General features: G+C 46.2%; 1 protein-coding gene across 4 annotated transcripts in view; it reads right to left on the minus strand.

The window, feature by feature from the left end:
- The window catches only part of LARGE1 (LARGE xylosyl- and glucuronyltransferase 1), a 611,943-nt gene that overhangs the window by 548,008 nt on the left and 40,929 nt on the right, over positions 1-23,006 (minus strand). The window contains exon 1 of one of the 4 annotated variants that reach the window (XM_086401202.1): positions 10,392-10,533. The exons of the other annotated variants lie outside the window; for them this stretch is intronic. The gene's annotated coding sequence lies outside the window, so the exon portion shown is untranslated. Of the gene's footprint in view, positions 1-10,391; positions 10,534-23,006 lie in introns of those variants that run through there. 4 annotated transcript variants of the gene reach the window in all.

Raw genomic sequence — 23,006 nt, forward strand, 5'->3', positions numbered from 1 at the left:
AGCTGTTTGACCTTGGGCATGTCATCTCTTTAAGTCTTTGGTTTTTTCCCCTGGGATTTTCTTTCTTTTTCTTTTCTTTTTGGCTTAAGACAAATTTATTATCTTACTTCTGAAGGTTATAAGTCCCAAATGGGTTTCATTGGGCTTACAGAGTTTCCTCATTTCTAAAGTGAAGAAATAACCCAGCCTCCCTGGGTAACTGAGACAATTAAAATGAAGCAACATGACTCAAATACTTGACACCAAGGAAACTCCTATAATGTCACTGTCTTTTCTTTTAGCAGTTTGAAGATCTCTGCCCTCTGGGCTTGCTCCCAGCCTCCTGGACACCTCACAAGGCCTGGACGATGCCATTCCAATATGCATTTGGGCCAGGCCTTGGACTTGTTCTAGGCTCAGGTTTTTATTAGAACTAGAAGGGGAGTAGGCATGCCTTTGGAGAAGGCAATGGCACCCCACTCCTGTACTCTTGCCTGGAAAATCCCATGGTCGGAGGAGCCTGGTGGGCTACAGTCCATGGGGTCGCTAGGAGACAGACACAACTGAGTGACTTCACTTTCACTTTTCATTTTCATGCATTGGAGAAGGAAATGGCAACCCACTCCAGTGTTCTTGCCTGGAGAAGCCCAGGGACGGCAGAGCCTGGTGGGCTTCCATCTATGGGGTCGCACAGAGTCAGACACGACTGAAGCGACGCAGCAGCAGCAGCAGCAGCAGCAGGCATGCCTTTGGGGCTTCCCTGGTGGCTCAGCAGTGAAGAATCCACCTGCAAGGCAGGAACCTCAGGAGACGTGAGTTCAATCACTGAATCAGGAAGATCCTCTGGAGGAGGGCATGGCAACCTACTCCATTATTGTTGCCTGGAAAATTCCATAGGAACCTGGCGAGCTACAGTCTACGCCTGAAGTGACTTGGCATGCATGCACACAGGCATGCCTTTATTTGCAAAAGATCACAAATTGTGGTCCCCTACTTCGAGGACAGCAATATAACCTGGATTTTCTTTTTTTTCTTTTTGGTAGCCAAACAAACTGGTATGTTCACATCAGGTTTACCTAAATGCAAAGTAAATGTGCAAAATCCCACATTTGTTAATCTGGCAAACAAATCCCTCCTATACCTCCAGGGGACTGTGAAGTGGGAGGAGGTGTAATTTTCAGAGAGGGGTGAGCTTCCCTTTCTTCTTCCACTGACTGCAGTGGCTTATGATTTTATCTATCCAGATGGACCTTATCTAAGAGGGGCAGAGAGGACAAGACTGAGAGTAACCCCTCAGATCACTGATGACTGTTTAGGTCCCTTCTAGGTTTAAGGGATCTGATTTATCTCAATAATTCCCAGCTGTGCCTACTACAATTGAACTGGGCCAGGGAGGACAAGGAGGCCCATATTTTAAAAGATCACCATAAAGATTCAATAAAGTGCTATACTGAGTATAAATTAAATACCTATCCCAAAGCACAATACACATAATAAGTACATGTATGATAAAGACGAGAGGGTAAGTAGAGAAACCAAGGCTGGCTTCGTGTTATTAGGGAAAGCTACACCAGCAAGATGCAGTTAGCTTTGGGATATAGAGCATCAAAGACTTCCTTTACTTTCTTCAGAAACATAGATGTCTAGACAAGACTGTGAGCTCCTTGAGGGTAGGGATGGTACCTGTTCACCACACTATCCCCAGTACTGCGGAAAGAGGTAAGACATAATGTTAAATGAATAGATGAATGGACTGGTGGATGGATGAATAGGTGGATGGATAGATGGCTGGATTGGTGGGTAGATGGATGGATGGATGAATGAATAGATGGTGGATGAATGAACGGACAGATGGATGGATGAATGGACAGATGAACAAAGAGATGAAAGAGATGGGGATGGTTTGGGAAGCTGCATGACTGTCGAGACAGCAACAGGAAAAACAACATGAATTTAACTGGTTAATCAAAGTCCTCGAAACAATGTTTTCCACAGAGGTCTATCGTCACATTTCTCCTTTTCCTTTTGATCAAAACCCAAAGCACTCCTGACCTGCGTTCCCAGGTTTAAAACTACTGCCTACATGTGGACTGTGCTCCTGATGTGGTCTCATCCCTCAAGCCTCTCTCTCTGTCACTCTTTCCTTGTGCCTCTCCCAATCACCTTTACCCCAATTCTGCGCCTAACCTCAATTCCTGGCCCTGCCTCAAGATCAGCCTCGGGATGAACCACAGGCATGCATGACAGATCCAGTCCAGCACACAGAACACATTCAGATGAATTTTTATCCCAAGTACGGCTGATCTCTACCGTGGAACAAAATCCAGTGACCTCTGGTTCCTCCTCTGATGCCCAGCCCTTATACAGAGCTCACTCTCACCCACCCATCCTCGAGAAGGGAGTAGTCAAGTCTGATTACTATGCCCACAGGCTGCAGTTACCTGTTTCACCCAGCAAGACATGGAAAATTTCAGCTCCCCTTTCTCTCCTTTCCAGTCCCACCTCAAACTATTATCACCATTACACCAAGAAGTGGGTTTCATTTGGTTGGTTTGTTTACATTAATGAACATTCTGGTAAGGAATACTGGCCCCTTGTTGTGTGTGTGTGTGTGTGTGTGTGTGTGTGTGTGTGTGTGTTTATATGTGTTTTCAGAGTGACACTGACCCAACGCTATTTCAAGTATATGTTTTCAGCCTAAATGAGTCATTGGGTGGGAACAGTGAGTTTGCAAGTCTGCAAATGGAATGACCCCTTTATCAAGAAGTACAGTGGGCAACATTGTGTTTGGGGCTGAAAAACACTTCGGACAATGAAATCCTGTTTTTTATGGTGATACTCATGGAAAATAGGAAAAAAGGCAGTGAGAACTTATAAACTCAGGCAGAGTTCTCCCTGGGGTAGAATTCAGCTACATCAGTTTCTTGCTGTAAAATCTTGGAGATGGGAAGAGGTGCTTAACATCCAGTCATCTGTGGTTGTGAGGACTGATTTAAATCACTTACTACATGGAAAGCATGTAAAAAATTTCAGCATATAGAAAGCACTCAATAAATGTTACTATTATTGTTACTATTATTTAGAGATAGCATCATAGGGAGCTTTAATGTCCAATATAGCAGTCACTAGCTGCAGGTGGCATTTGAGTTAATTAAAATTAAATTTAAAAGCCAGATGCTGAATTTCACTAACACCTTTCAGGTGCTCGGTAATCACCTGTGGCTAGTGGACAGGGTAGACACAGGGGAGTTCCATCCTGCACTAAGTTCTCTTGGACTGCAATGGTATAGAGGTAAATAAAAATGGCTTGACTCTAGAGGGTCTGTGTGACCTTAGGCAAGTTATTTAACCTCTCTGTGCCTCATTCCCTCATCTGTTGAATGGGGATAATAGTCACTGTATTATTCAGTCATGGTGAGGATCACCTGCCTGGCAAGTGCTTATAAATGCCACCAGCTGATACCCTACAGTGAGTGACAGACAGGTACACACAGAATGGATTGTTGGGAGAATTAGAAAGACTTTTATGTAAAGCCCATCCCATGGGGCCAAAGAGATACTCAGTTCACACACTCATTTTTTTCAGCAAATGTTCATGAAGCACTTACTATGTACTCAACATTCTTCTAGGCTCTAGAGACACAGAAGCAAATAAAGGCCCTGCCCTCATGAAGCTTACAGTCTCAATAAATGGGGTGATGATGTCAATGCAACAGAAATACCAACATTTCCATTTTTAACCACCTATTAAAGATCCCCACCAATCAAAAAGGAGTGCTGTCAAATACAAAGGTAGCTACAAAGAGGGTGCCTAATGAAAGTGAATGAACAAATGGAGGAAAGGAGCCGAGAGCAGACCCAATAGATGCATAAGCAGGGAGCTGGGCCCTGGGTGATTCAGCTAACTACCCTTTGATGGGTGTGGCTAGCTCAGAGAGTTGTTGCCAAGCAACACTAATAAATGATTCCCAAGCAGTCCACAAGCTGGGTTCTGTATAAAGCTTAATCATCTTTAACAAGAGAATCTTGAAACCCTAGTAACTGGGATAGAGAAGCCTTCACATGCGTGCCCTCCGGCTTCTATTCTGGGCTGTGCTCTGACTCAAGCTGTCAACAGGGCCGGCTCCCTCCCCTCTACAGTACCCAGGGGGGAACAGAACCAGCCAGGAAGCTGGCACCCACCTCTCCCACTGGGCAAATAGCCCTGCACTGGTTCTGGACACACAGAGTCACCCGAGAGGAAGAGGGTGCCCTGAAAACTCCTACCCTCCCTCAGACTGGCCTGCTGGCCTGGCTTCTAGGACTCAGTGGGCAGAATTCTCCCAGGAAGAGGAAGATGGCACCACAGCTCTGAATGTGCTTCTATTTCCAAACCCTGAAGCTCATGTTGGTAGGTTTGCAGCTCCCTGACACAGCTAAAAGTCGCAGGAGGGGCTATGTGGAATCATTGAATCTTTGTCTTACCAGCAAGGCAGGCCATAGCATGGCATTTCAAATCTTTCAGCCTCAGCCTTGTGGTGTAGTAAGAAGAAACACTGTTTGCTTCACAACATTGTTTGTGGCATTAAATGAGATAACTTATACTCAGTAGGAACTAGTTTATATTCTACCTCATGTATCAAGATGGTCAGACAGGAGGAGATATGGATCAAGGCCCTAATCCTGTCACTACTTTATCACGGCCATCTGGTCTACCTGTGTCTCACCCACCACCTTGTCACTCAAAGGAGGGGGCAGTGGGATCTGGCCGTGCTGCCCACCCTGCAATCTCTTGCACATGACCTTCCTAAGTTTATAACCACACTGCTTTTCATCCTGCTGAAAAGAATACAAGGCACATGGAAATTCAGTACCAGAATTCACCCCAACAACCTCTCCATCCATATGCTCACATCAGGACCAGGATGTATGATTACAGGTCTCACACATAAAAATAAATCACCAAGAATTAACATAAAAATGCTTGTCTTGATTATCACACTTCAAAACACACAGATGTAGATGAAATCTAGGGTTCTTCCTATGTTTGATATGTGGGTGCGTGCATAGTCAACTAAGGCGTGTCCAACTCTTTGCGATTCCACGGACTGTAGCCTGCCAGGCTCTTCTGTCTGAGGGATTCTTCAGGCAAGAATACTGACGTGGGTTGTCATTTCCTCCTACAGGGGATTTTCTCGACACAGGAATTGAACCCATGGCTTCTGTATCTTCTGCATTGGCAGGAGGATTCTTTACCACTGAGCCACCTGGGAAACCTTCCCTTGTTTTATATTCTATGGTGATTTCTGCTAGGGGTTGACCTGGATGGAAAGATGGGGCTGACCCAAGGAAAGTGACGTGCTCTGTCTGCATTGCTGAAATGGCCTCCATGTATGTCATCCATCACCCACAGCACTCAATGCCCACCAGATATGGCCTTGTTTTGCTGTGGCCTTCCGCAACATGTCCTGAGCAGAATTACCCAGCAACTTCTATCTCCATCCAAGTGGATTCTTTCCACTGAAAGTGCTTCTGTACACTTTGTAACAGTCACATGCTTAATGCCCCTTTCCAGTAGCTGCCTGGCTGGTCACCCAGAAATCACCAGCCATGTCTATTTCCACCCGTTAAGTATTTTCTGCATGTCTTCTATATGGCAAGCTCAGCACACACACAGGACAATGGCCATGGCTGACCTTGAGGGCCTCAAAAACAAATGCGGGACAGCAACGACATAGAGTTACCTGAAAACTAAGTGGACTGCCATAAGTGCTTCAAGAGAATTCTAAAAGATGTACAAATTCAGGGCAAGAGTGGAAACAGGGGTCTCAAACCAAGCTGAAGACAAGCTGAATTCAGATAGGGATGGGGAGGGCGAGGAGATCCCTCAGTTCAAAGTGCTAATTTTTATACATGCCCATCCTTCCCTTCTCTTCAGATCCATTTTCTCCTTGAAGAAAACCCCAGCCCCTCGGTGGACCACTTAGATTGCCACAGCATCTTGCTTGTCAGTTGGCTACTCTGCACCCGTTCTGACCCTTTCCGCCTGCTCATCCTCCCCATTCCCTGGGCCCTGACCCAACACCGCACTCTCAGAGTTGGCATTAAGTGCAGCAAGGCTAAAATTAGGGCTGTTTCCATAGATATAGACTTCTCTGTAGCAAATCTGTTCAGCTCCCAAGTGAAGAAAAAAAATTTTTTTTTTCTGTTCTGAATGCAAAGCAACTGGGGATCTGGAGGAATCCCAGGCTTCTCAGGTCTAGACATCTCTGAGCCTTCCTGACCCCATGAAAAGGGAGAGGAGAGGCTTCTTGGACAGCACAGTGGCATCCATAGGGGCCTGACCTCACTGAGCTACAAGGCACCAGCAGGAAATAAGCAGGGGCAAACACAGGAGACCCCGTATGTCTGAGCCACCAGTACACACTTGCCCTCACTCCAGGCTGCCAAGGGGGACCTTCCTGAACGTGGGTCTACCTCCTTCTCATTTCGGAGATGAGACAATGCAGATCTGGGAAGATGAGTACCTCAGCCACCCTGCAATGGGCCACACTATTCACACTTAGTACATAGGAAACTGGGGTTCAAAGATGGCCAGAGAACCACCCAAAGCCATCCAGCCAAAGGCGGTCCTCATGACAATGAGGACAGGGTAACAGTTAAGAACAACCGTAGTTAATGTTTACTGACACCGTTTCGTTCAACGTTCTGTGCTCAGTGCCCTACTGGTTCTCCCATTTCATCCTTATTATGGGCTAAATTGTCTGCTCAAAAAAGGTAGGATGGAGTCCTAACTCCTGGTGGTGGTGCTGTTTTTCAGTCACTAAGTCATGTCCAACTCTTTGCAACCCCATGGACTGCAGCATGCGAGGCTCCTCTGTCCTTCACTGTCTCCCGGAGTTTGCTCAGACTCATGTCCATTGAGTCAGTGGTGCTATCTTGCCATCTCATCCTCTGCTGCCCCTTCTACTTTTGCCGTCAATCTCTCAACCTAATTTGGAAACAGTGACACTGCAGATGTAATGAAGATGAGATCATACTGAAGGAGAATGGGCCCTCAAACCACTACAACTGATGTCCTTATAAAAAGACAGCCATGTGAAGACAGACACAGAGAGAAAGGCATGTGATGACAGAGGATTAGAGTGATATATCTACAAGCCAAGGAACATCCGATTGTTAGCAAGTGACCGGACATTAGGAAGAAGCGAGAATGATTACCCTACAGGTTTTAGAGGGAGTTGGGGCCTGGTGACACACCTTAATTTTTAATTTTTAGCCTCCCAAAATGTCAGACAATACATTTCTCTTCTTTGGGGCTACCTAGTTCGTCCCCTACATACAAACCTTCAAGTTGCAAACTTTCAAAGATGCAAATGTACATTCCATCAACATCAGGCATGAGTGACACTGCAGCGTGCCCTCCACTTCCTACTACTGATGATCCTTTAGCTCCACCATCTCCCGCCTCCTCTCGCTCCTCCAGTCAGTAACTATTCTTGCCTATTCAGGCAATGCCAGCCCCTGTATGCCAGCTATTGTACTTTATTACTGTGCTTTTCAAGATACTGTACTGTAAGATTAGTAAGATTAAAAGTGTTTCTTTTTTTTTGTTTTTACATATTATTTGCATGAAAAGTATTATAAACCTATTACAGTATAGCATACTGTGCTACTTGGGTACCTAGGCTAACTTTGTTGTGTGTGTGCTAAGTTGCTTCAGTCATGTCTGACTCTGTGTGACCCTATGGACTGCAGCCCATCAGGCATCTCTGTCCAAGGGATTCTCCAGGCAAGAGTACTGGAATGGGTTGCCATGCTCTCCTCCAGGGGATCTTCCTGATCCAGGGATTGAACCTGCATCTCTTATGTCTCTTGCACTGGCAGGTGAGTTCTTTACCACCTGGGAAGCCCAACGTTGTTGGATTTACAAACAAATTGGACTTACGAATGTTCTCTGTGAACATTTGTATGTCGAGGACTTAGTATATTTTGTTACAACAGCCACAGGAAACTAATACAATCCTCATCACACTTTGATGAAGACTTAGGTACTAAAAAGTCAGGTTTTACACATGAGGGCATTGAAGCTTAATCAAAAGCAAATTTTACCAATAACAAATACCAACATGGTGCAAAGTGCTTTACATAGAGTAGTAACTCATTTAATCCCCACAAAAATCCTAGTCCTACACCAACCCCATGAAGCTATCCCACTTTAATGAAGAATAAAAAAAGTAAGGCAGAGAGAGGTTAGGTAATTTGCCTGAGGTCACACAGCGTTTAAGTGGTGAAGTCAGGATTCAAACTCAAACCCAGGATCTGTCCTCTTAACCACTGTAACCACTGAAAACCAGAAGAGTATTGAATCTGGACCTGAACTCAGGTGGTCTGGTTTCAACGCATGTATCCTCTTTCTACTTTGTCGTCCACCTGCCAAACAGAATGTTCTGTACTGAGTTGCCCCTTAAAATGCTTATCCGCTGACACAAACAAATTAATCAAATGAGCGGTGGCTTGCATACATCCCATGAGTTCAAATTAAATTTAAATTAGCTCATTTTAGCAATTGAGGCTGACCCAGGTCCATATGGACAACAGAAATCAGGAAACGAGTAACTAGGTTATTGGAGCCCTAAACAGGCCAAGTGACATGAAGCTTCTCCCTTACAAAGCTTTCAGGTACTAAGCCTTTTCAGTAAACATTTAATGAGCTCCTACTATGTGCCAGTACAGTGTCAGGTAATGGCAGCATAAATGACATGACCCCAGCCCAGGAGGGACATGCCCATGATCAGATTGCCATGTATCCTGAGAAGTCTTAACTCTGAAGTCAGAACAGAGGTGCTGTTGGAAGACCTAGTTCATGGTTTCAGAGCAGGTGACATCTGAAATGCATCTTTAATTTCAAGATGCATTTTATTCTTATTTTAAGGCTAATCTAACCCTACCTCTTTACAACACATACAAACACACCCATCTTTCTTTCCCCCCTCCTTCCTCCTTTCTAGCCTTCTTTACGCAACTTTCCCCTTAAATACTAGATTTTTTTCACTGCATGAACCACGAGCATGTATGCCAAGTTGCTTCAGGCATGTCTGATTCTTTATGACTCTACAGACTGTAGCCCACCAGGCTCTTCTGTTCATGGGGATTCTCCATGCAACAATACTGGAGTGGATTGCCATACCCTCCTCCAGAGGAATCTTCCTGACCCAGGGATCAAACCCACATCTCTTAGGTCGCCTGCATTGCCAGGCAGATTCTTTACCACTAGCATCTCTGGGAAGCCCACAGGTGACCAACAAGATATTCAGCAATAATCATTGTTTGTGACTTCTCATCCATAACGAAAGGAACAGAAGTAATTGGTCATCTTCAGAAAAAATACTTTTAGGGCCAGAGCCTTGAATAACTGAAGTTAATAGATAACCAGTGATGGTTAGTGTTAATTCAGCTAAACTGTTGTTTAGCTGCTCAGTCATGTAAGACTCTTTTGCAAACCCATGGACTAAAGCCCTTCAGGCTTCTCAGTCCATGGGATTTCCCAGGCAAGAATACTGGAGTGAGTTGCCATTTCCTACTCCAGGGGATCTTTGTGACCCAGGGATCGAACCCAAGTTTCCTACATTGGCAGGTGGGTTCTTTACAACTGAGCCACCAGGGAAGTCCTCGGCTAAACTCTCTCCCCCTCGATTAACAGATGTAGAGATAGTCTATTTCTACCAACAATGGAGGAGGACACAGCCCTGGAAAAAGGGATGGGGACACAGGCGGTGGAAGGTATGCCAGGAAGCCGGGGACATGGGTTCCTGGGAGCCAAAGAAGAAAGATCTAGAATAAAGGTGTGCCCTGCCACCAATTTTCAGCCGGCCACTCACCCACCCACAGGGTCACACCACACTCAGCAAGCTGGCACAGCCATCACTTTGCAGGTGGATTAGCAGAAAGACTGCAGGCTCTGACTTGACCCAGACCTCTGCTATCTGCACTGTAAACAGGACACAGAGAATCTGCCTGATAGGCGTTCCTAGCACCAGTGGGATGTTACAGAGCACAGACACGCAATCCACGTTAGCCACGACAGTGTTGAATGAACACAGTCTTCACCATCAGCGAACCTGACGATCCTATTCCTTTATCCTCACCATCATCATCACCATCACTGCCACCAAAGCTGCACATAAGCTTTGGGCAAGTCATTTACAGCCTGGGCCTGAATTTCCACATTGGTTAAGCGAGTTCTCATGGACTGTGAGGACAATACGTGACACTTGGGCACAGTGAGGCCAGGCCCCGCTCACACCAGAAGCTGCCCAACTGGAGTGGTTCTGGGGCCACAGTACAGAGCCGTGGCATTGGTCTCACCAAGTAAACAAACAAGCCCCTTCCACTAAAATCGGATCCTATGAACAGAAAACATGCCCACTCACCTCTGCCCTGCGCTGGGGAAGCTGCCCCCCAGAAGGGTTCAGAGTCAACCGCCTCTGGCAGCCTCGTTGATCTCCTGGCCCTAAAGGACGTGCAACCTCGAGCCTGAAGTGGCTGGACTCTGTGCTTGGGTTTATTATTTCTGCACTGCTTACAAAAAGCCCTTGGATCTACATGAGTATTTCTTTTTTTAACCCCTGGCATGAGCATTGCACAACAGAGGCACGCCTCCATCAGCTTGAGCTGTCCCCCGACTAACAAAGCACCGTGAGGTTCACTGGTGTGGTCTCTGCTGAAAGAGGTCAAACAGTGCCTGCTCCGGCCCCGGGGCCTGGCATCCCCAGGAAGCTCTGATGTGGGAGGGCAATGCTGCACACATCCCGACCGAACCACCCAGCAGACCCAGCTCAGTGAGCTTGTTGCCCTCTGGCCAGAGAGGCAACAAGGCTGAGGAGCAGTAGGTCAGGATTAGGAAACTGCCACCTATTAGTTTTGTGGCCAACAGTGGGCCTCCGCCAGCCAGTTACAAATGAAACTATCTATGAAACAGAAACAGAATCACAGACATAGAGGGACTTCCCTGGCAGTCCAGTGGTTAACAGTCCTTGCTTCCACTGCTAGGAGCATGGGTTCAATCCCTGGTGGGGGAACTAAGATCCCACATACGGCACAGCATGGCCAAAAAATAAACAAATAAAAATAAATTTGAGTAAGCATCTTTCAAAATAAAAATAGTAATCATGGACATAAAGAATATACTGGTGGTTACCAAGGGGAGGGGGCTGGGGGAAGAATGGAGTAGGAAATTGGGGTCAGCAGATGTGAGCTTTCATAGAGAGAATGGATAAACCAACAGGTCCTACTGTACAGCACAGAGTACCATATTCAATATCCTATGATATGGGACTTCCCTGGTGGCGCAGTGGGTAAGAATCCTCCTGCCAATGCAGGGGACACGGGTTCGATCCCTGTTCTGGGAAGATACCACATGCCACAAAGAAACTGGGCCCGTGTGCCCCCACTACCGAGCCCAAGTGCTGCAACCACTGAAACCCACGCGCCTGGAGCCCCTGCTCTGCAACGAGAAGCCACCACAATGAGAAACCCAAGCATCATGCTGAAGATCCAGCACAGCCAAAAATAATAAATAAATAAAAATTTAATAAACCAAGAAAATCTCTAACAAAAAAAAAAATTACTATGATCAACCACAATAGAAAAGAACATTAAACAAACGTATCTATGTGTATAATCGAATCACTTTGTTGTTAACAACAACCTTGTAAATCAACTATGGTTCAATTTTTTAAAAATTAATTAAAAAAACAAACTTGTAGAGCCTTTCTCCTATCGACTCGCATTCTTCACCCTCCCACGGCTGCATCTCACATTCCTCTCCCGGCTCCCACCAGGCTGAGCATCTGCCTCCTGCAAGGTCTCGCCCCGTCCTGCTCATGTCACAAAAATCCAAGTTCAAATCACCCACTGTACCCGCCTCCTCCTCCAACTCCACTCCTGCCCCTGCCCTCCCCTCTCACTCTCCCACCCCGAGAGTTCGTCCCCACCCCCTATTCCATCCTGTATTTTTTCTCTCTCTCCCACCCCTCTTATGCCTCTCCTCCGGTCCTCTGTGTTCCCACCTCTGCTCAGAGAACTTAAATGAGAAAATTTTTGTACATTATTTCCGCAGACTGCACTGTGCTGTCCTACCTTTGTTAAACCCCAAACCTCATCTTTCCTCGATGATTTGGGCCTTTGTGAGAGCTGATACAGACACCACGGGCAGGCCACAAGAGGGACAGCCAGCTGGGGTGACGGGCATATTTCCCATGAAGGACACACAGCATTGACACAGATGAAAGAGCAGGATCCCCGGCTCCAAAGATGCCACCACGAGGGCCCCCACACACCAAGGCAGCTTGTCTTTCAGGAGCACGGCCGACAGCCTTGCTGAGAAAAGCAGCACCTCTAACTGGATCTGATCTCAAAACTTTTGCACAGAGGACATGGCCCAAACAATAAGGCGACAGAGATGTAGAGGCTGGAATGGGCCAATGCGCTTAACGGACATTGTTTGTGTTAGTAGCTCAGTCGTGTCCGTGCCCGATTCTTTGCGATCCCATGGACTGCGTCCTGCAAGTCTCCTCTGTCCATGGAATTCTCCAGGTAAGAATACCAGAGTGGATAGCCATCCCCTTTTCCAAGGGATCTTCCCGATTGAACCTGGGTCTCCCACATTACAGGCAGATTTTTTACCATCTGAGCCACCAGGGAAGCCCTTAACAGACATAGTTATGTTTATTATTTTAAGAGTCATAAAATAGAACTCATCCTGTTTCTACTGGAACAATTTTGGTGAGGGAGGCTGTTCTGAAATACATTCACTCTTTAGGCAATAAATCCTAAATAAACCAATCAAGACTTTGATCACCATTCATTGGAAAGCATGCCATCAGGCAGCTCTGGGTTCAAATCCCACCTCCGCTACAGGGCCAGGAACCCAGCCTGTCTGTGCCTCAGTTTCTTAGTGGGTAAACTAAGAATACTAAGCCATCTCAGTTGTTTTTGACTCTCTGAGATCCCAAGGACTGTAGCCTGCCAGGCTCCTCTGTCCATGGGATTCTCTAGGCAAGAATACTGGAGTGGGTTGCCATTTCCTCCTCTAGGGGATCTTCCTGACCCAGGGGCTGAACCAGTGTCTCCTATACCTCCTGAACCGTCAGGTGGGTTCTTTACCACCTGGGAAGCCCACTAACCCACCCAGAATACCTGATATTGACCCTATACACATCCTCATCATTATTTGCTGTTGTTCAGTTGCTAAGTGTCTGACTCTTTGTGACCGACCCATGGACTGGAGCATGAGCCAGGCTTCCCTGTCCTTCACCACCTCCCAGAGTTTGCTCAAACTCATATCCATTGAGTCAGTGATGCCATCCAGCCTTTTCCCTCCTACCTTCAATCTTTCCCAGCATCAGGGTCTTTTCCAATGAGTCAGCTCCTCGCATCAGGTAGCCAAAGTATTGGTGCTTCATCATTGTTATGTGAACATTTACTGAGATGTCAACATGTCAGACAGTAAGTGTCTAACATGGATTAATTCATTAACACAATAACCCTCACTGGGGACTGTTATGGTCCCATTTCACAGACGGACAGAGACTTGCCCAAGGTCACACAGCTGAGCTGAGGATTTAGACTCCACTTCTAGACAGTCTGGCTCCAGACCTACACTGTCCAGTCTCTGACGTTAGGCTCAGTGGACAGCAGAGAGTAAGTTGTTCAACAGCTCAGTCGCTAGGATTATCATAATACACTGTCTTTATTTCTATAAACACCACTGCCTCCAGGGGGGTGATTTTTTATTTTGCCTTTTTGAATTAAATTTCCATCCTAGGGGCACAAAACCTAGTGTAATCGCTTATGTTTCTGCCGGCTATCCATTCCCATCCTGTTGGAAAGAAAGCTGGGCTCAGGAAACTGCCTGCCTACGCACAGCTTCATGGGTCAGGCTGCACTCTCTGAGCTGGAGAGGCTGGGGGTATCTGCACTCTAGAATTGTTGGCAAATCTCTCCGTGGCCAGGGCCAACTGCAGAATGACAGCCACCACCTGTCACTCTCGAATGGGAAGCGGTGGGGGCAGAAGGCGACTCCATACAGAGAGAAAAGCTCCCCAGCCTGACACAGATAGGCCTACCTCCGACCATTCCCAGGGGCCTGCAAGCTGGACAGGGACTGCCCTCCCCTGGCTTCATCCTGAGCAAGCGTTGACTGGTGTTGAAATCCATCATGCTCTGGGCAGCAGCCCCAGCTGTGCCCCCAGAGCCGACCAGCGCCTTCAGCCTGAACTTGGCAGCACACAGTCCTTCCACTGCAGTGGGAGGGAGCTGTTTGTTTAATTGAAAGCTTCTCCCACCAGAGCCTGAGCACATTTGTCAGCAGCAAGGGGAGATGGGAAGCATGGGGCCACAAGGAACAACCCTCCCTGCTACAAATGCTGATACCTCCTACAGTCCCACCCAGGATGGGCTCCACCAGCCAAGTCATTCTGGCAGGGGAGGTGGGGCCTTTTGTCCCCATGGGCCTGGAAGCATGCCTTCAGGACAAATACAGTACAGCACCATGGTAGCCACACCCGGATATTGTGAAATCCAGCAATCTCAACCTGAGCATCCTAACCTCCGGACTGTAGGCAAAACGTCAGAGAAGAAAACCCAGGGGGTGGTCAAGAGCATGGACTTTGGCACACCACAGCTCTGAGTCTGAATCACTGACATATTCTTAAGCCATGAGACCCAGACAAGCTGCACAGCCTCTGAGTCATTCTCATCTATGCAATGGACAGGACAACCAGCCTAGAACCCCAACCCTGGAGACCATGAACCCCATAACTACAATATTCAGAATTCACTGAAAGGCGTGGGCACAAAAAGATAGTCCATTAAATCAGAAACCAGGAGGGCAAGCACCTTTGCGAGGGGCAAGGAGGCAGAGAGGAGGGCCAGGGCAGGGGGTAGGAGGGGCAGGTGCCCAGGGGTACTGGTAAAGTCCTACTTCTTGATATGGGAGCTGGTTATAAAGGTGGACTCCCTTTGTAAAAATATGCCAAGCTTCACACTGCATGCTTCTTGTACTTTGCTGCTTGTAGAATAAACAATATTGTAGAATATGTTCAATTTTTAGAATTTATGAGAACAAACAAACAAACAAAGCTTTGGGAGGGATGTATAAACCAGCCTTTGACCTAAGCTCGAAGAATGAACCTGGATCTGAACATGCCAGTTACCTTGCCACGTGGGCCCCTTCCCCCAGGGCTTATCACAAGCTCAGTTCAGTTCAGTCTCTCAGTTGTGTCCACCTCTTTGCAAACCCATGGACTGCAGCACGCCAGGCTTCCCTGTCCATCACCAACTCCCGGACCTTCCTCAAACTCATGTCTGTCGAGTTGGTGGTGCCATCCAAACATCTCATCCTCTGTTGTCCCCTTCTTCTGCCTTCAATCTTTCCCAGCATCAGGGTCTTTTCCAAAGAGTCAGTTCTGTGCATCAGGTGGACAAAGTATTGGAGTTTCAGCTTCAGCATCAGTCCTTCCAATGAATATTCAGGACTGATTTCCTTTACAATTGACTGCTTTGATCTCCTTTAGGATTGACTGGTTGGATCTCCTGGCAGTCCAAGGGACTCTCAAGAGTCTTCTCCAACACCACAGTTCAAAAGCATCAATTCTTTGGTGCTCAGCTTTCTTTAGAGTCCAATTCTCACAGCCACACATGACTACTGGAAAAACCATAGCTTTGACTAAATGGACCTTTGTTGGCAAAGTAATGTCTCTGCTTTTTAATATGTTGCCTAGGTTTGTCATAGCTTTTCTTCCAAGAAGCAAGCATCTTTTAATTCCATGGCAAATTATTCATAAAGCCATCCCATAATGACCCAGTGGCATCTGTAGACCCCCCACCCCCAGTGGATTTAGGGCCGTCCCAGCCAGTGATGCCAAACCATCCTCACTGGCTTGCACAAATGTTCACTGAGCAGCTACTGTGGGCCAGGCATGGGCCCGGACAAGAAGAAGACTAAGAATGCTCCTTCTTTCATAAAGGCTTCCTTTCAGGTGCCTCCATATGATTCCTGGGGCTTTCTCAGCTGCAGCCCTCCCTCCCAGTCCATGCCTATTGGAAGCCAAGAGTCTCGTTATGATTTTTTTTCCCTCCAAGGTTTTCTGAGGCATCTAGCACAGCAGAGCTCTGATGCACATGTATCATCTCTAGGTGAAGCTCTTTAACCTCTCTAACCCTCAGTGTTCTCTTTTTGAAAATGGGAGTAATGACTCCCCCTCAGGGTTCTGAGAGAATTATATAAGACGAGGCAGTAAAATGTTTAGAGCAGTGCTTGGCATATAGTAGGCACTTAATGCACTCTGGCTGTTTTCGTTAATTTCTGCGAATTCCCAGTGAGCTGTGTCTTTTGCTACATCTGTCCATGAAATTTACCTGTCTTCTTTTCCCATGAAACCCTACCAACCCAGAGCATTCACAAGTCATTTACCTTCTCAGAAAGGGGACCCAAATAAGGGAGAGAGAGACAGAGAGAAGGGATGCGGATGGGGATAGAGGGAGGATGGAAATTCACTTTCTCTGTGGAACCACTTTACCTTTGGCTTTGGTTTTTACCAACGTGGACACTGTCCAGTACAGTAGCCGTAACTACATGTGGCTACTGATCAACTGAATTGCGCTATACATGTAAAACATACACCGGATTTCAAAGACTTTGTATGAAATGAAGAGTTAAAATATCTCAAGAATTTTTTTAATATACTTTGGCTATATTGACATATTACTAAAATTAACTTCACCTATTTCTTTTTACTCTTTTTTTTAATATGACTACTGGAAAATTTAAAATCTCATATGTGACCTGATACGTATTTCTATTGTGCAGCACTGTTTCAGCTTATCAACATGTCTTCATACACAAAGGCAGGTTTCTCTTTCAAAGGAATTTTCATCCCAGTTCTTAAGATAGATGTCTCCTCTCGATACAGAAATATATTTTAGACCAAGTTCCATGGATGTAGAAACTGAGCCTGAGAGAGATGAAGTGAGCTGCCTAAGGCCATGAGGCTGACCAACGGAAGAGCCAGAATTCGACTCCAGGTCCAGAGAGGTGCTGAACCGAGCTCTTGACTCTATTTCAGTCCTGTCTCCAAATCTCGAGACACTGATCTCTTCGAGATGCTGGTCTCTCCACACAGTCACCCCAGGAAAGAATAAACTGTCTGTTACTTTTCACCAGGACCCCCAGTGGGTAGCTGTGTTTTAAAGGGTAAGACTGGTACCTCGAGGGGGGCAAGGAGGAACGTGGCTTAACCAGGGTGTGAGTGAGCATTTGCAGAGGTAAGATTAGAATGTGAGATGTTCTCACACTTTTGATACCAGGCCATCAGATCAGATCAGTTGCTCAGTCGTGTCTGACTCTTTGCGACCCCATGAATCGCAGCACACCAGGCCTCCCTGTCCATCACCAACTCCCGGAGTTCACTGAGACTCACATCCATCGAGTCAGTGATACCATCCAGCCATCTCATCCTCTATCATCCCCTTCTCCTCCTGCCCCCAATCCCTCCCAGCATCAGAGTCTTTTCCAATGAGTCAACTCTTCGCATGAGGTGGCCAAAGTACTGGAGTTTCAGCTTTAGCATCATTCCTTCCAAAGAAATCCCAGGGCTGATCTCCTTCAGAATGGACTGGTTGAATCTCCTTGCAGTCCAAGGGACTCTCAAGAGTCTTCTCCAACAATACAGTTCAAAAGCATCAATTCTTCGGCACTCAGCCTTCTTCACAGTCCAACTCTCACATCCATACATGACCACAGGAAAAACCATAGCCTTGACTAGACACACCTTTGTTGGCAAAGTAATGTCTCTGCTTTTGAATATGCTATCTAGGTTGGTCATAACTTTCCTTCCAAGGAGTAAGCGTCTTTTAATTTCATGGCTGCAGTCACCATCTGTAGTGATTTTGGAGCCCACAAAAATAAAGTCTGACACTGTTTCCACTGTTTCCCCATCTATTTCCCATGAAGTGGTGGAACTGGATGCCATGATCTTCGTTTTCTGAATGTTGAGCTTTAAGCCAACTTTTTCACTCTCCACTTTTACTTTCATCAAGAGGCTTTTGAGTTCCTCTTCACTTTCTGCCATAAGGGTGGTGTCATCTGCATATCTGAGGTTATTGATATTTCTCCTGGCAATCTTGATTCCAGTTTGTGTTTCTTCCAGTCCAGCGTTTCTCATGATGTACTCTGCATAGAAGTTAAATAAGCAGGGTGACAATATACAGCCTTGACGTACTCCTTTTCCTATTTGGAACCAGTCTGTTGTTCCATGTCCAGTTCTAACTGTTGCTTCCTGACCTGCATACAAATTTCTCAAGAGGCAGATCAGGTGGTCTGGTATTCCCATCTCTTTCAGAATTTTCCACAGTTTATTGTGATCCACACAGTCAAAGGCTTTGGCATAGTCAATAAAGCAGAAATAGATGTTTTTCTGGAACTCTCTTGCTTTTTCTATGATCCAGCGGATGTTGGCAATTTGATCTCTGGTTCCTCTGCCTTTTCTAAAACCAGCTTGAACATCAGGAAGTTCATGGTTCACATATAGCTGAAGCCTGGCTTGGAGAATTTTGAGCATTACTTTACTAGCATGTGAGATGAGTGCAATTGTGCAGGAGTTTGAGCATTCTTTGGCATTGCCTTTCTTTGGGATTGGAATGAAAACTGACCTTTTCCAGTCCTGTGGCCACTGCTGAGTTTTCCAAATTTGCTGGCATATTGAGTGCAGCACTTTCACAGCATCATCTTTCAGAATTTGAAGTAGCTCAACTGGAATTCCATCACCTCCACTAGCTTTGTTCGTAGTGATGCTTTCTAAGGCCCACTTGACTTCACATTCCAGGATGTCTGGCTCTAGGTCAGTGATCTCACCATCGTGATTATCTGGGTTGTGAAGATCTTTTTGTACAATTCTTATGTGTATTCTTGCCATCTCTTCTTAATATCTTCTGCTTCTGTTAGGTCCATACCATTTCTGTCCTTTATTGAGCTCATCTTTGCATGAAATGTTCCTTTGGTATCTCTGATTTTCCTAAAGAGATCCCTAGTCTTTCCCATTCTGTTGTTTTCCTCTATTTCTTTGCATTGATCACTGAAGAAGGCTTTCTCATGTCTTCTTGCTATTCTTTGGAACTCTGCATTCAGATGTTTATATCTTTCATTTTCTCCTTTGCTTTTCACTTCTCTTCTTTTCAGAGCTATTTGTAAGGCCTCCCCAGACAGCCATTTTGCTTTTTTGCATTTCTTTTCCATGGGAATGGTCTTGATCCCTGTCTCCTGTACAATGTCACGAACCTCATTCCATAGTTCATCAGGCACTCTATCTATCAGATCTAGTCCCTTAAATCTATTTCTCACTTTCCCTGTATAATCATAAGGGATTTGATTTAGGTCATACCTGAATGGTCTAGTGGTTTTCCCTACTTTCTTCAATTTAAGTCTGAATTTGGCAATAAGGAGTTCATGGTCTGAGCCACAGTCAGCTCCTGGTCTTGTTTTTGCTGACTGTATAGAGCTTCTCCATCTTTTGCTGCAAAGAATATAATCAATCTGATTTCAGTGTTGACCATCTGGTGATGTCCATGTGTAGAGTCTTCTCTTGTGTTGTTGGAAGAGGGTGTTTGCTATGACCAGTGCATTTTCTTGGCAAAACTCTATTAGTCTTTGCCCTGCTTCATTCCATATTCCAAGGCCAAATTTGCCTGTAACTCCAGGTGTTTCTTGACTTCCTACTTTTGCATTCCAGATCAGGTGTCAAATGACAAGTCCAGTCTTGGCTACTTCTTACTCGGAATCACTCAAGGAACTCGAGCCGCTGCAGGGCTCTAACTGCTACCAGAGGGGTCACTTTGGATCAGCTGTGCCTTACACAAACTAAGAATGAATCCTCTCTGTACCCCCTGAGACCTGGATTCTTTATGCCCATTTTACAGATGAGCAAACAAACTCCCAGGAAGGCTCAGTGATCTGCCCAGTCACCCAGCTAGGAAGTGGCAGAGCTGGAATTCCATCCCAGTGCTCGTTAACAACGATGAATCCCTGCTTCACACCTCCCGAGTCTTTGCTCCTATGGTCCCCTGGCTTAGAATGCCCCCTCATCCTCAGCAAGGTCTGGCTCAAACCACATTTTCTGTAAAGTCAAAAATCTCTCTCCTCTTTCATAAACCCAATCACTCCTTTCTTTGATCACCCATGAGCTTTAAACTTCATCTATCCCAGGTGTCTCAGTGGTAAAGAAACTGCCTGCCAATGAAGGGACCTGGGTTCCATCTGAGTCAGGAAGATTCCCCTGGAGAAGGAAATGTAAACCTGCTCCAGTATTCTTGCCTGGAAAATTCCATGGACGGAGAAGCCTGGTGGGCCACAGTCCACAGGGTCACAAAAGAGTCGGACACAGCTTAGTGACTAAACGACAACAACAAATCTTGCACTTACCACTAAGTGTTAGAGTTCATTGCTTACATGTCTATTACCTCCACAACAGCCTGAGCCTCTTCAGAGAAGCCTTACCTTGTCCATATGTACAGTTTCAGTTCCTGGCACAGTATCAGGCACATAGGAAGTACTCAATAAATAATCTGTTGATTGAATGAAATAATCAACCAACCTGTCTTGACACCCTGGTTTTTGTTCTGCATCCCTCTTGCCAACCAGCTTCCCTTTTCTGCATTCTGATGTTCTTCCCCACGGGCGGCTTCTCCACCAATCTGTTTGCATGGAGAAAGGCCAAGTGCAATGCTTTCGATTGTAGCTCGGTAACACCAATTGTCACCTCTCCACTTTTATTAATTGCAGGGTTAATCAAGCACTCCAAATTTTGCCCACCCACGCTAACATGAAAGCATTTCTGGATGGCCAAGAAAACAAGGTGTAAGCTGAAGCAAAAGGAATGATATCACAGTCTTTTGGATCTTGTGCGACTGCCATGTTTTTCAGAACCTTTGGGTCTGAGTCAGATTAGATGGAAGAACAGTCTTGATCAAAATCTCAGCCATGCATAGCTTCCATACAGCAGGTAGGTACCTGAGTGAACTCTGATGTACTTGTTTGTCTGAGTCCTTTCACCATCCTATGAGATTCCTGTTATTATGCCAGCATTCAGATAAGGAAACTGAGGCTCAACAGAGAAATATGCTACAGACTTGCCCAGGGTCACCCAGCTGGATGAGACAGAGCTAAGATCCAGACTCACTCATCATCACTGCAGGAGTCCTGCAGAGTCCCTGCCACCCAAGACTTGATGGTCACACTCCTGCCTCTTACATATGGCCTGGTTCACTCCCCCAGACCTGCCAGCCACCTGCCAGTCACTTCAGTGAAGCAGGCAGCTTCATGCAATCGACGTTTTCTTTCCTGTGCCGAAAAGGTTTATCCACCCTTCTAGTTGTCACACCTTAAGATGTTTTCATCTGACTCCCTCGAGATCTTGCTTTCCAACTCTAGAACATTTTTCATCGGAACATTTTTGGCCCGTCTTAGAACACAGGTGTTGGAGGCAGGTATTTTCCCTGTCCTTCACTCCTGCCTGCTGTGTCTCGTGTGGCGGGCAGGAAACACAGAAGCACAAGGACCAAAGGAAGAGGGAGGGATTTCCTATACACGAGAATGCACTTTTCAGGCTTCTGCTTGCAAAGGATGAATGTTACCCTTCCAAATTGTCCCCTTTCACTTTATAAGTAGTGCTTTTTTTTTTTTTTTAAACATTCAATAAAGATGCCACAGAGGCCGCTGGGCCGACTCCTGATGACAGGCCCTGACAGGCTCCCATATGGAGAGGCTGACATTCCAGATGCCTCCGTGTACCAGGTTTCCAGAAGCATAGTTACCAGCCCCCTGGGACCGGAAAAGCAGTGCTGCACAGCAGACGCGCCACATGGCTTACAGTCCCGCGTAACGAGCGAGCCGCTCAGAGCCTGCAGCGGCCCAGGAGTCCCCGTGCTACGTTGCCAGGTGAAGTCACTCTGGCGCTCTCTCGAATGAACAGGTAGAGAATTGAAAGGCAAGATGAGCATCTGCGGGGGAAGGCTGACCTAAGCCTCACCGCCTAGAGAGGGATTTGAGAAATGGAAGGTCAAACAATTAGGATTATCAAATCTTCCAAACGTGGGTAATAAACTGACCCTTTTAAAGAAGAGCAGGAAGTTGGTAAAAAAGCACAGGTCTAGTTTTATGAGACTACATTTCCATTGCAAATGAGTTCAGCCAAGAATCACAGGGAGGTTTTGTTTCATTGTTTATCCTCAAAATATAAGCCCCTAATTAAAAAGTGTTGTTGAAATACCATCTCCCTCTCCCAGAATATACAGATTTCAGACCCCATGGATCCCGTTTGGAGAAGAACCCATCTACCAAGTCGATCTCATCCTGGTTGAACCTGGAGGGTTTGGGAGACAAGTTTCATCACATTGTTACAAGGGGTTAAAGGGCTGTGGATGAAACAGAGAGCTGAAGTCGAGGATCGCTCTCCTGTGGGTGGACAGGATGCTGACCTATGGGGCCTGTTCTCCAGGACTGATGCTGCAAAAGCCCTCAGGGTTTAACAACCAGAATGGGCTCCTGACATGGAGCAAAGTCAACCCCAGCACATTCGGAGAGCAGGTGCAAACGCTATTTCTGCACCAGCAAGACTGCCCCTGGGACTTCCCTGGTGGTCTAGTGGGTTAAGAATTTGCCTACCAATGAAGGGGACATTGGTTCAATCCCTGGTGCAGGAAGATTCCACATGCCTCAGGGCAACTAAACCCATGCTCCACAGCTATTGAGCCTGTGTGCCGCAACTGCTGAAGCCCAGGCACCCTAGAGCCTGTGTTCCGCAACAAGAGAAGCTACTGCAATAAGCCTGTGTACTGTAAGAAGAGGAGCCCCTGCTCAATGCAACTAAAGAAAGCCTGCACAAAGCAACAGAGACCCAGAGCCACCAAAAATAAAAATATTTTTTTAAAAAAAGACTGCCTCTGTTCCTCCATACTCCTTGTCCATCTGCATCATGACAAAGGCCTATGAC

This window comes from Bos grunniens, chromosome 5 (genome assembly GCF_055505025.1).
Source record: "Bos grunniens cultivar Pamir isolate PY7600 chromosome 5, Bosgru_T2T1.0, whole genome shotgun sequence".
In the NCBI taxonomy this organism is placed as follows: Eukaryota; Metazoa; Chordata; class Mammalia; order Artiodactyla; family Bovidae; genus Bos; species Bos grunniens.